This window comes from Coregonus clupeaformis, chromosome 16, assembly GCF_020615455.1.
Source record: "Coregonus clupeaformis isolate EN_2021a chromosome 16, ASM2061545v1, whole genome shotgun sequence".
NCBI lineage: Eukaryota > Metazoa > Chordata > Actinopteri > Salmoniformes > Salmonidae > Coregonus > Coregonus clupeaformis.
Genome location: NC_059207.1, coordinates 53,144,169 through 53,156,697, shown reverse-complemented (window position 1 = coordinate 53,156,697; position 12,529 = coordinate 53,144,169). Strand labels below are relative to the sequence as shown.

General features: G+C 46.6%; 1 pseudogene; it reads left to right on the top strand.

Moving 5' to 3' along the window:
- The window catches only part of LOC121584012, a 46,388-nt pseudogene that overhangs the window by 32,564 nt on the left and 1,295 nt on the right, over positions 1–12,529 (top strand).

The following is a 12,529-nucleotide window of genomic DNA, read 5'->3' as shown; positions in this document are numbered from 1 at the left end:
GGGCGGTCAGCCCAACACATCATCGGGGGCACACAGAGTGCCCTCCAGAACATCTACAGCACCCGGAGTTACAGGAAGGCCAAGAAGATCATCAAGGACCTCAGCCACCCGAGCCACGGCCTGTTCACACGCTACCATCAAGAAGGCGGAAAACAGTACAGGTGCATCAAAGCTGGGACCGAGAGACTGAGAAACAGTTTCTATCTCCAGGCCATCAGACTGTTAAACAGTCACCACTAGCCGGCCTCCACCCAAAACCCTGCCCTGAACCTTAGTCACTGTTCTAGATGGCTACCACCCGGTACTCTACCCTCCACCTTAGAGACTGCTGCCCTATGAACATAGAGTAATTGAACACTGGTCACTTTAATAACGTTTACATACCGTTTTACAATGTTGTGTGTGTGTGTGTGTGTGTGTTTCAGGTGGTGTATGAGGTTGCCTTTAACAGTGCTCGTGGAGGATATGTGGCCATTGATGACATCTCCTTCTCTCCAGAGTTCTGCCACACAGAGACAGGTGAGAGGGTACAGTGGGGTGGGGAATCCTAGAGAATCTTCATTGAGCATGCTTTTTAGTCCAGGGCTAGGTTTAATCTGTGTCTGGGAAACTGGCACAGCATGTTTCAGCAGCAGCAACAGTAGCTACTATCCACATTACAACACTACCATTGAGTCCTAGAGAACCACATAGCCCCTACTCTGCCATCTAACCCACTCTCATTCCCCTCAAGTCTTCCAAACAACATATTTTTGATTAAGCAAGAGAGGTGGGATGGGAGAAGATGTGCTCTTTGTAGAAAAGTACTGGAATTTATTAGATTAAGATTGGAACATTTATAAAGTTTACAAATATTCATCATCAGACAGCAGGTGAAACCTGAAGACACACATACTGCGACTGTAGAGATTCACAGTCTAAATTCCAGAGAGAACCTCCCTAGTGGTTAAGAGCGCTGGGCCAATAACCGAAAGGTCGCTGGTTCGAATTCCCGAGCCAGCAAGGTGGAAAAAATCTGCCATTCCTCCCCTTAAGCAAGGCAGTTAACCCTGAACAACAACTGCTCCCCATGCGCCGATGACGTCGATTAAGGCTGCCCCATGCACCTCTCTGAGGAATTATCCAGCATGGCACATCATCTATTTAACCACCGCTCTGATGTCATGACTGCATCAATACATACAATCTATGGCTCATTTCTAATGCATGGATACTTTTTTGATTGTTAACAAGTATCCAACCATGTATCCAGTAAAAAGCCCTTTGCAGCAGAAACATTGACATTGAAAACCTTCCGTTAAGTCTGTTTGTTTTTTGTTTAAAGGTACAATGCAGCAGTTTTTATCTCAATATCAAATCATTTCTGGGTAAGAATTTAGTGCCTTACTGTGATGGTCAAAAAGAAACAAAATGTGCTTCTTAGTAAAGAGCAATTTCTCAAGCCAAAACATTTCTAGGACTGTCTGGGAGTGGTCTGAGCGGGGAGCAGAAAACTGAAAACTAGCTGTTATTGGCAGAGAGGTTTGGAACTCTCTTTCTTATTGGTCTATTAACTAATTAACCACCTGGTGATGTCACCAAGCAGGCCAAAACTCCATCCCACCAAAACGGGCTGACATTTCAGGCGGTCTTTTCAAATAGCTCTAACACTAAAAAGGGCATTATCACCTTTTTCACAATTTCACAGTATTATTCCAACTTCATAGTGTGGAAATATATATAAAACACAGGAAAATCAAATTGTTGACCGCACCGGGCCTTTAACTAACTAAACCCCATGACAGACGTTTACTGATCACATAACTCGGCCTCTGACCGCAAGGCACTACAGAGGGTAGTGCGTATGGCCCAGTATAATAATATATAATATGCCATTTAGCAGACGCTTTTATCCAAAGCGACTTACAGTCATGCGTGCATACATTTTTGTGTATGGGTGGTCCCGGGATCGAACCCACTACCTTGGCGTTACAAGCGCCGTGCTCTACCAGCTGAGCTACAGAGGACCACGTACATCACTGGGGCCAAGCTTCCTGCCATCCAGGACCTCTATACCAGGCAGTGTCAGAGGAAGGCCCTAAAAATGGTCAAAGACTCCAGCCACCCTAGTCGTAGACCATTCTCTCTGCTACCGCACGGCAAGCAGTACCGGAGCCGAAGTCTAGGTCCAAAAGGCTTCTTAACAGCTTGTATCCCCAAGCCATAAGACTCCAGAACAGCTAATCAAAAGTCTCCAGAACAGTTAATCAAATGGCTATGGCTACCGGACTATTTGCATTGTCAACCCCCCCATTTCACTGTAAGGTCTACACCTGTTGTATTCGGCGCGTGTGACAAATACAATTTGATTTGATTTGATTTAACTAATGTAGAGAAACCCAAAGACTAGTAAGGTTTCAACTATTGCTCTGTCTTTGTCAGGACTCAGGACACATTTGTCCCACCTCTGGACTGTCATGGCTGCTTTCTTTCAGAGCCTGTGGTTGACCCGTCCATTGCCAACTGTGACTTTGAGGAGGGTCTGTGTCACTACTACCAGGAGAGAGTGGAGGGCAAGGTGTGGAACAGAGTATCAGTGAAACCCAACGCATTCAGGATAGGAGACCACACCACAGGGACTGGTGAGTTATAATTACAGTATATAACACTTTACTTAAAGGCTGTAAGACTTTTAATAAGCATTTACCCTTTATAACGTCTTATTGTCATCTCATAAGGGTGAATCCTAACTTCCTCAAAAGTTTTTAAATGTATGCCTCCCATTGACTTAGTGAAAAATGTACTTGGAAGTGGAAGTTAGGCATAACAGCCATTTTGGGTCAGTTGGAAATGTCCTATATAAAGAGAGAGATAGCATTATATCCTTTGTCTACCCTCCAGGCTCGTTCCTCCTGGCAAACACGCGCTTCACGTCGCGGCCGGGTTATGTGGGTCGTCTCCACGGTCCCTTCCTACCCGGCAACCATAGGTACTGCCTGCGTTTCCACTACGCCCTGCATGGCTTCAGGAAGGTGGAAAATGCACTGGCGCTCTACATCTACGATGAGAACAACGTGGCTCAGGAAAAGGTCTGGAGCCTCTCTGATACCACCAGAGACATCTGGACCGAGGTGGACATCACATATATGAAGCCCATGGCTACCAAGGTAAGACGAGTAGGGAGGGAGGTAGGGAGGGAAGTGGACATTACCTACAACAAACCCATGGCCACCAAGGTAACACCATGATGGGAGATAAGAGTAGGGGAGGAAGGGACAGATTGATAATAGTTTAGCTTTTGCATGGTGATTAGCCTGGCAATGTCTGTGTTAAGGCCTGTCTGTCTTTCCAGCTTGGTCTCACAGACTAGAATTAAATGTATGTTTACTATGCTACGTCTACCAGGTTGGTCTTTCTTCCAGGTAGTGTTTGTCAGCATCTGTAAGAACTTCTGGGACTGTGGTCTAGTGGCTGTCGATGACATCACAGTGACCATTGGGGACTGTCGAATCACAGCAGGTAAGACAGGACAGGCGTGGGCTTCTATACCTCAGATCTTTGACCTTGTCATTCTGTCAAAGAGACTGCAAATGATAACATACTGCAAGATCCTAACTTGGGATATGCAACTCCAACTGTTTTGCAAATCTCCCATTGATTTCAATACTTAAAAACAGAACTCAAACAGTGAGGTACCCAATATATGGGGTCAGGTGATTCATAGTACTGTATCTGCTCCATTGTTGATTTCTTTGGAAATAAACTCCCTATTTGTAAGTTAGCCTTGCTTGCCATGCCCATAGCTCTTTAGTTTCCATCCAAAGTTAAGTGGTTCTTAAACACTTTGCTATGGATGTTAGCACAGACAGCTGGTTTGGCTAGGTTACATATCGGGGCTTTGTGCTAGGAGTGTGATAGATAGCAAACAGTGGTACATTGGTAGGAGTCAATTGTGTAGTTAAGCCAGGAGTCACTACATGACCAGATCAGGAGAAGCACCAGAGTTTTTTCCTGCTCAGTTCATGTGGCCAGAAAAAACTCATGGCCCCTTTATTCATTAATACACTGAACAAAAATATAAACGTGTAGGTCCCATGTTTCATGAGCTGAAATAAAAAATCCCATATGCTCAAAAAGCACATTTCTCTCAAATGTTGAGCACAAATTTGTTTACATCCCTGTTAGTGAACATTTCTCATTTGCCAAGATAATCCATCCACCTGACAGGTGTGGCATATCAAGAAGCTGATTGAACAGCATGATCATTACACAGGTGCACCTTGTGCTGGGAACAATAAATGGCCATTTTAAATTGTGTTTTGTCAACACAATGCCACAGATGTCTCAAGTTTTGAGGGAGCGTGCAATTGGCATGCTGACTGAAAGGAATGTCCACCAGAGCTGTTGCCAGATCATTTAATGTTAATTCTCTACCATGAGCTGCCTCCAATGTCGTTTTAAAGAATTTGGCAGTACATCCAATCGGCCTCATAACCCCAGACCACGTGTAACCACGCCAGCCCAGTACCTTCACATCTGGCTTCATCACCTGCGGGATCGTCTGGGGGGGGTTGGGGGGGTTTCTGAGGAGTATTTCTGTCTGTAATAAAGCCCTTTTGTGGGTAAAGAAATATTCTGATTGGCTGGGCCTGGCTCCCCAGTGGGTGGGCCTATGCACTCCAAGGCCGACCCATGGCTGCACCTCTGCCCAGTCATGTGAAATCCATAGATTTAATTATTTCAATTTCCTTATTTCCTTATATGAACTGTAACTCAGTAAAAAAAAATGAAATTGTTGCATGTTGTGTTTATATTTTTGTTCAGTATAGCTCTTGTGAATGGCAAATTTGGCAAGACAACTTGCTCAATTAGCTTGAGAAAATGTCAAGCTGGAATCCACCACAACTCTGCTCTTTTTCTCCTACCCAAGCCCAGACTATGGCTGTGGATATGTGGATATGTGGTTTTCCTGCTGGTCCTTTTTTAGCCAGCTGCTGAGAGACTGGGCTGGGTCCTTCAGTTAAACTGTTACCATTCATAAGTTCTTAGATGATCAGTCATAGTGGAAAACATCTGGTCTCACCATCTACAGTTGAAGTTGGAAGTTTACATACACTTAGGTCGGAGTCATTAAAACTAGTTTTTCAACCACTCCACATGTCTTGTTAACTAACTATAGTTTTGGCAAGTCGGTTAGGACATCTACTTTGTGCATGACACAAGTAATTTCTCCAACAATTGTTTACAGACAAATTGTTTCACTTATAATTCACTGTATCACAATTCCAGTGTGTCAGAAGTTTACATACACTAAGTTGATTGTGCCTTTAAACAGCTTGGAAAATTCCAGAAAATGGCTTTAGAAGCTTCTGATAGGCTAATTGACATCATTTGAGTCAATTGGAGGTGTACCTGTGGATGTATTTCAAGGCCTACCTTAAAACTCAGTGCCTCTTTGCTTGACATCATGGGAAAATCAAAAGAAATCAGCCAAGACCTCAGAAAAAATATTGTACACCTCCACAAGTCTGGTTCATCCTTGGGAGCAATTTCCAAACGCCTGAAGGTACCACGTTCATCTGTACAAACAATAGTATGCAAGTATAAACACCATGGGAACACGCAGCCATCATACCGCTCAGGAAGGAGTCTCCTAGAGATTAACGTACTTTGGTGCGAAAAGTGCAAATCAATCCCAGAACAACAGCAAAGGACCTTGTGAAGATGCTGGAGGAAACAGGTACAAAAGTATCTATATCCACAGTAAAACGAGTCCTATATCGACATAACCTGAAAGGCCGCTCAGCAAGGAAGAAGCCACTGCTCCAAAACCACCATAAAAAAGCCAGACTACGGTTTGCAACTGCACATGGGGACAAAGATCGTACTTTCTGGAGAAATGTCCTCTGGTCTGATGAAACAAAAATAGAACTGTTTGGCCATAATGACCATCGTTATGTTTAATGACCAACTGTGAAGTACGGGGGTGGCAGCATCATGCTGTGGGGGTGCTTTGCTGCAGGAGGGACTGGTGCACTTCACAAAATAGATGGCATCATGAGGAAGGAAAATTATGTGGATATATTGAAGCAACATCTCAAGACATCCGTCAGGAAGTTAAAGCTTGGTCGCAAATGGGTCTTCCAAATGGACAATGACCCCAAGCATACTTCCAAAGTTGTGGCAAAATGGCTTAAGGACAACAAAGTCAAGGTATTGGAGTGGCCATCACGAAATCCTATAGAAAATGTGTGGGCAGAACTGAAAAAGCGTGTGCGAGCAAGGACGCCTACAAACCTGACTCAGTTACACTGTCACGATCGTCGTAGGAGTGAGTAGACCAAGGCGCAGCGTGTGAAACAAACATGACTTTATTTAATTAAAGTATCAAACAAAACACGACTCGTGAAGTCCACGGTTAACAATACCGACACGGAACAAAAACCCACAACACCCAAGGGAAAACATACAGTTTAAATATGGCTCCCAATCAGAGACAACCCACAACAGCTGACACTCGTTGCCTCTGATTGGGAGCCACTCTGGCCAACTTAGACATAGAACAACTTAGAATACCCAACATAGAAAATGAACACATAGAAAGAACACACCCTGGCTCAACATATAGAGTCCCAGAGCCAGGGTGTGACAGTACCCCCCCCTAAAGGCGCGGACTGCGACCGCGCCTCAACAAAACCCCAAACAGGGGAGGGCTGGGTGGGCATTCCTCCTCGGAGGCGGCTCCGGCTCCGGCCTTGACCACCACCCTTCCATAATTCCCCTGTAGCGCCCCTGGTCCGGTCTGACCCCGCTGGCTGGATCTGGACTGGACATTGACGGAGCGGATTGCTTACGCTCCGTTGTGGAGCAGCTGACCGGTCTTACCAGGCTGACGACTCGCACCCCGGGCTTGGTGCGTGGAGCAGGAACAGGCCGGGCTGGGCTGTCGACGCACACCGTAGGCTTGGTGCGTGGAGCAGGGACAGGCCGGGCTGGGCTGTCGATGCACACCGTAGGCTTGGTGCGTGGAGCAGGGACAGGCCGGGCTGGGCTGGCGACGCACACCGTAGGCTTGGTGCGTGGAGCAGGGACAGGCCGGACAGGGCTGGCGACGCACACCGTAGGCTTGGTGCGTGGAGCAGGGACAGGCCGGACAGGGCTGGCGACGCACACCGTAGGCTTGGTGCGTGGAGCAGGGACAGGCCGGGCTGGGCTGTCGACGCACACCGTAGGCTTGGTGCGTGGAGCAGGGACAGGCCGGACAGGGGCTGGCGACGCACACCGTAGGCTTGGTGCGTGGAGCAGGGACAGGCCGGGCTGGGCTGTCGACGCACACCGTAGGCTTGGTGCGTGGAGCAGGGACAGGCCGGACAGGGCTGGCGACGCACACCGTAGGCTTGGTGCGTGGAGCAGGGACAGGCCGGACAGGGCTGGCGACGCACACCGTAGGCTTGGTACGTGGAGCAGGGACAGGCCGGACAGGGCTGGCGACGCACACCGTAGGCTTGGTGCGTGGAGCAGGAACAGGCCAGACCGTACTGGGAACACACACCACTGGCCTTAAACGGGGATCAGGAACGGGCCGGACCGGACTGGCAATACACCTCAGTACCTCTCGCCGTGCCTCTACAACTTCCTTCCCTCCTCTCGCCAATGGCTCCCGTAACCCGGTGGCCTTCTCTCCTCGTCTCCCATTTCGCCCTGTGGCAGCCTCCTGCTGCCCAGTCGCCCATGCCGTGTGCCCCCCCCTAAAAAATTATTGGGGGTGCCTCTCATCCGTCCGACGATGGCACTGCTGACGCCGCTTCTCCACTCCTGCCTGGATCTCCCCCTTCATCGCCTTCCGGTACCGGACGGCCTCCTCCTTCGTAATCTGCCCCCAGCCGAGGAGGACATCCACCAGCGTTACCTCCTGCGTGTGTTCCTGGACACGCTGCTTGGTCCTGGTTTGGTGGGTTTTTCTGTCACGATCGTCGTAGGAGTGAGTAGACCAAGGCGCAGCGTGTGAAACAAACATGACTTTATTTAATTAAAGTATCAAACAAAACACGACTCGTGAAGTCCACGGTTAACAATACCGACACGGAACAAAAACCCACAACACCCAAGGGAAAACATACAGTTTAAATATGGCTCCCAATCAGAGACAACCCACAACAGCTGACACTCGTTGCCTCTGATTGGGAGCCACTCTGGCCAACATAGACATAGAACAACTTAGAATACCCAACATAGAAAATGAACACAGAAAGAACACACCCTGGCTCAACATATAGAGTCCCAGAGCCAGGGTGTGACATACACCAGCTCTGTCAGGAGGAATGCGCCAAAATTCACCCAACTTATTGTGGGAAGCTTGTGGAAGGCTACCCGAAAAGTTAAACAATTTAAAGGCAACGCTACCAAATACTAATTGAGTGTATGTAAACTTCTGACCCACTGGGAATGTGATGAAATAAATAAAAGCTGAAATAAATCATTATCTCTAATATTATTCTGACATTTCACATTCTTAAATAAAGTGGTGATCCTAACTGACCTAAGACAGGGGATTTTTACTAGGATTAAATGTCAGGAATTGTGAAAAACTGAGTTTAAATGTATTTAGCTAAGGTGTATGTAAACCTGACTTCAACTGTATGATGTTACATGGTAAATACATGGGCAGTGCAGCAGGCCTCTTTGACTTGACAGGAGTTTCTCCAGAGGCCGTTTGGGCTGCATTCACAGTCTGCTGTGGTGAAAACATAAATGAGGCCTTCGCAACAGTTTGTGCCCAGACCTTTAGATGGGTGGTTCTTCTAGGACCATGATATAATAATATTACTGCAACCTTTCAGAGACTATCACAAATGAGCTGGCTTTGATTTTAATAATAATTTATTTCACTTATATGCTGTAGTGTATAACAGAAACCATTTCAAAGCACTGGTAATGTTGTGTTGTAATATTGTGTCACTCTTAAAGCTAAGAAATGGAAAAGGAATGTTTAGCCTTATATACTGCTACTGACTCGGATGATTTAGCTACAACCCCGATTGTGCAGAGCAATGGGGATATGGAGTCAAAGCTGCTATCACAGTTATACATTATCTGATTATGAACTCACTTGAGTGATCGTTTTGAACAACACTCATGCCAACCCCCAGTGAGTGAGAACAAGCTTGAAGTAGATCATACCCATATTTCTACATCGAATCAAGATTTGCTGTCAAATTCCTTAAAACAGCTGTGTGTGTGTGTGTGTGTGTGTGTGTGTGTACGTGTCTGTGTCCCAGGGCCGTTGAGACGCCTGCCTGGCCAGTGTAACTTTGAGACAGGGGACTGTGGCTACAACCAGGAGAAGGAGACAGACAAAGGGGACTGGCTCCGGGTGCGAGGACAGACCCCCACCTCCTACACCGGGCCCCGAGGGGACCACACTACAGGGGTGGGTGAGTCACCACTTCATTCATTCATCCCTTCATTCATACATACACCGAGTTCAGGCATCAGTTATACACACACACACAGGTTAAATCCAGGTTAACTGGAGTGAGGAAATCACACACACATAAACCCACGCGCATGTGCATTCACATACGGGTAATGCTGATATGCTGTAATTCACCTACGGGTGTTTTTATGTATGACCTCTGATATCTCAAGATATCTAAGAGTTTATGTTTTTTTATCTTTGTTGATACGACCTCTAACTCCAGAGCCCTAAGAATCAGTTTTTTTAAAAGATTGTATTTATTTATTTCACCTTTATTTAACCAGGTAAGCCAGTTGAGAACAAGTTCTCATTTACAACTGCGACCTGGCCAAGATAAAGCAAAGCAGTGCGATTAAAAACAACAACAACACAGAGTTACATATGGAATAAACAAAAACAAAATGTACAGTCAATAACACAATAGAAAATATATATACAGTGTGTGCAAATGTAGTAAGTTATGGAGGTAAGGCAATAAATAGGCCATAGTGCAAAATAATTACAATTTACTATTAACACTGGAGTAATAGATGTGAAGAAGATGATGTGCAAATAGAGATACTGGGGTGCAAATGAGCAAAATAAATAACAATGTAAATAACAATATGGGGATGAGGTAGTTGGGTGGGCTAATTACAGATGGGCTGTGTACAGGTGCAGTGATCGGTAAGCTGCTCTGACAACTGATGCTTAAAGTTTGAGTTAGCGCAGTAGCGGTGCATGGGTAAAGTCACCGGGGAAGCCAAACCAGAAAAAGAAAATACATATTACAACCTATGTGACATTTTCAACCTCTCCCTGTCTGAGTCTGTAATACCAACATGTTTCAAGCAGACCACCATAGTCCCTGTGCCCAAGAACACTAAGGTAACCTGCCTAAATGACTACCGACCCGTAGCACTCACATCTGTAGCCATGAAGTGCTTTGAAAGGCTGGTCATGGCTCACATCAACACCATTATCCCAGAAACCCTAGACCCACTCCAATTTGCATATCGCCCCAACAGATCCACAGATGATGCAATCTCTATTGCGCTCCACACTGCCCTTTCACACCTGGACAAAAGGAACACCTATGTGAGAATGCTATTCATTGACTACAGCTCAGCGTTCAACACATTTACATTTTAGTCATTTAGCAGACGCTCTTATCCAGAGCGACTTACAATTAGTGAGTGCATACATTTTCATACTGGCCCCCCGTGGGAATCGAACCACGCTGATCCTCAACACGGGAGCCCCTCACGGGTGCGTGCTCAGTCCCCTCCTGTACTCCCTGTTCACTCATGACTGCATAGCCAGGCACGACTCCAACACCATCATTAAGTTTGCCGATGACACAACAGTGGTAGGCCTGATCACCGACAACGATGAGACAGCCTATAGGGAGGAGGTCAGAGACCTGGCCGTGTGGTGCCAGGACAATAACCTCTCCCTCAACGTGATCAAGACAAAGGAGATGATTGTGGACTACAGGAAAAAGAAGAGCACGCCCCTATTCTCATCGACGGGGCTGTAGTGGAGCAGGTTGAGAGCTTCAAGTTCCTTGGTGTCCACATCACCAACAAACTAACATGGTGCAAGCACACCAAGACAGTCGTGAAGAGGGCACGACAAAACCTATTCCCCCTAAGGAGACTGAAAATATTTGGCATGGGTCCTCAGATCCTCAAAAGGTTCTACAGCTGCACCATCGAGAGCATCCTGACTGGTTGCATCACTGCCTGGTATGACAACTGCTCGGCCTCCGACCGCAAGCCACTACAGAGGGTTGTGCGTACGGCCCAGTACATCACTGGGGCCAAGCCTCCTGCCATCCAGGCGGTGTCAGGGGAAGACTTCAGCCACCCTAGTCATAGACTGTTCTCTCTGCTAATGTTCGACAAGCTGTACCGGAGCTCCAAGTCTAGGTCCAAGAGGCTTCTAAACAGCTTCTACCCCCAAGCCATAAGACTCCTGAACATCTAATCAAATGGCTACCCAGACTATTTGCACGTTACACATTAGTAATGACAGCATTTGCTTTCCAAACTGTACATTTTTCACTTACCAAAGACGGCATTAACGATAAGTAATAAAATAAAGACACACTTATAAAAGCCTATTTCCCACCATAGCCTGCTGAGTTTGCAAGATAACTTTTCTTTCATTTAGATTTTGGCACAAATGAAAATGTGACACTGACTTACCCCTGGATTGATGTTTCAGCATTGTCTCAATGAAGAACGCGACGTTCGACTAGCCATGTGTGACATAGTTACTGTACAAGCCTGCTAGAGTTAGCGGCAGGCAGACTAGCAATATCCACCATCATAGTACGGATGAAGCCTGTCCTGAAATGTGACAATAACTGAAGCTGCCTAGCTTGATAAAAGCATGAGCAGATCTAGCTTGCTTTGTGCTAAACCACTTTGGGGTTTATAGGACCCTGATACTGTATCTCACACCTCCTGAGAGTTTACATTTCACCTAACCTCTCATATATCAAAACTTCCATAACTTCTCTGTGTATGGGGTACTTCATGTACGTAGTACCTCATGTCTTATATCTTCTATGCCTTCTCTCTCTCTTTCTCTCTCCAGGGTACTTCATTTACATGTATAATCTCTTATATCTTATTCTACTTCTCTCTCCAGGATACTTCATGTACATCGAGGCCTCTCTGATGCGTCCTGGTCACACAGCCCGCCTGCTGTCCTCAGACCTAAGGGGCTCCGTGGAGCCCCAGTGTCTGGTCTTCTATTACCACATGTACGGCTCAGGCACCGGCATACTGAGTGTGCTCCTGGGCCGCGGCGACAGCGAGCGGGACGCTTTGCTATGGAGACGGCGTGGCGAGCAAAGCATCTCCTGGATGAGGGCCACGGTGGACTACGAGTGTGACCACAGACACCAGGTAGACAGACACACCCACACAAGCTTGCATACACACACGTATAGGCACACACAGACACATAGGCATGCGCACACACACTCACACACACAGTTACGGACACACACACTGATTATAGATATAGCCATGATATTGTGAGAAGTATGAGGACTTGCATGATTTATGATGATTATTCTTC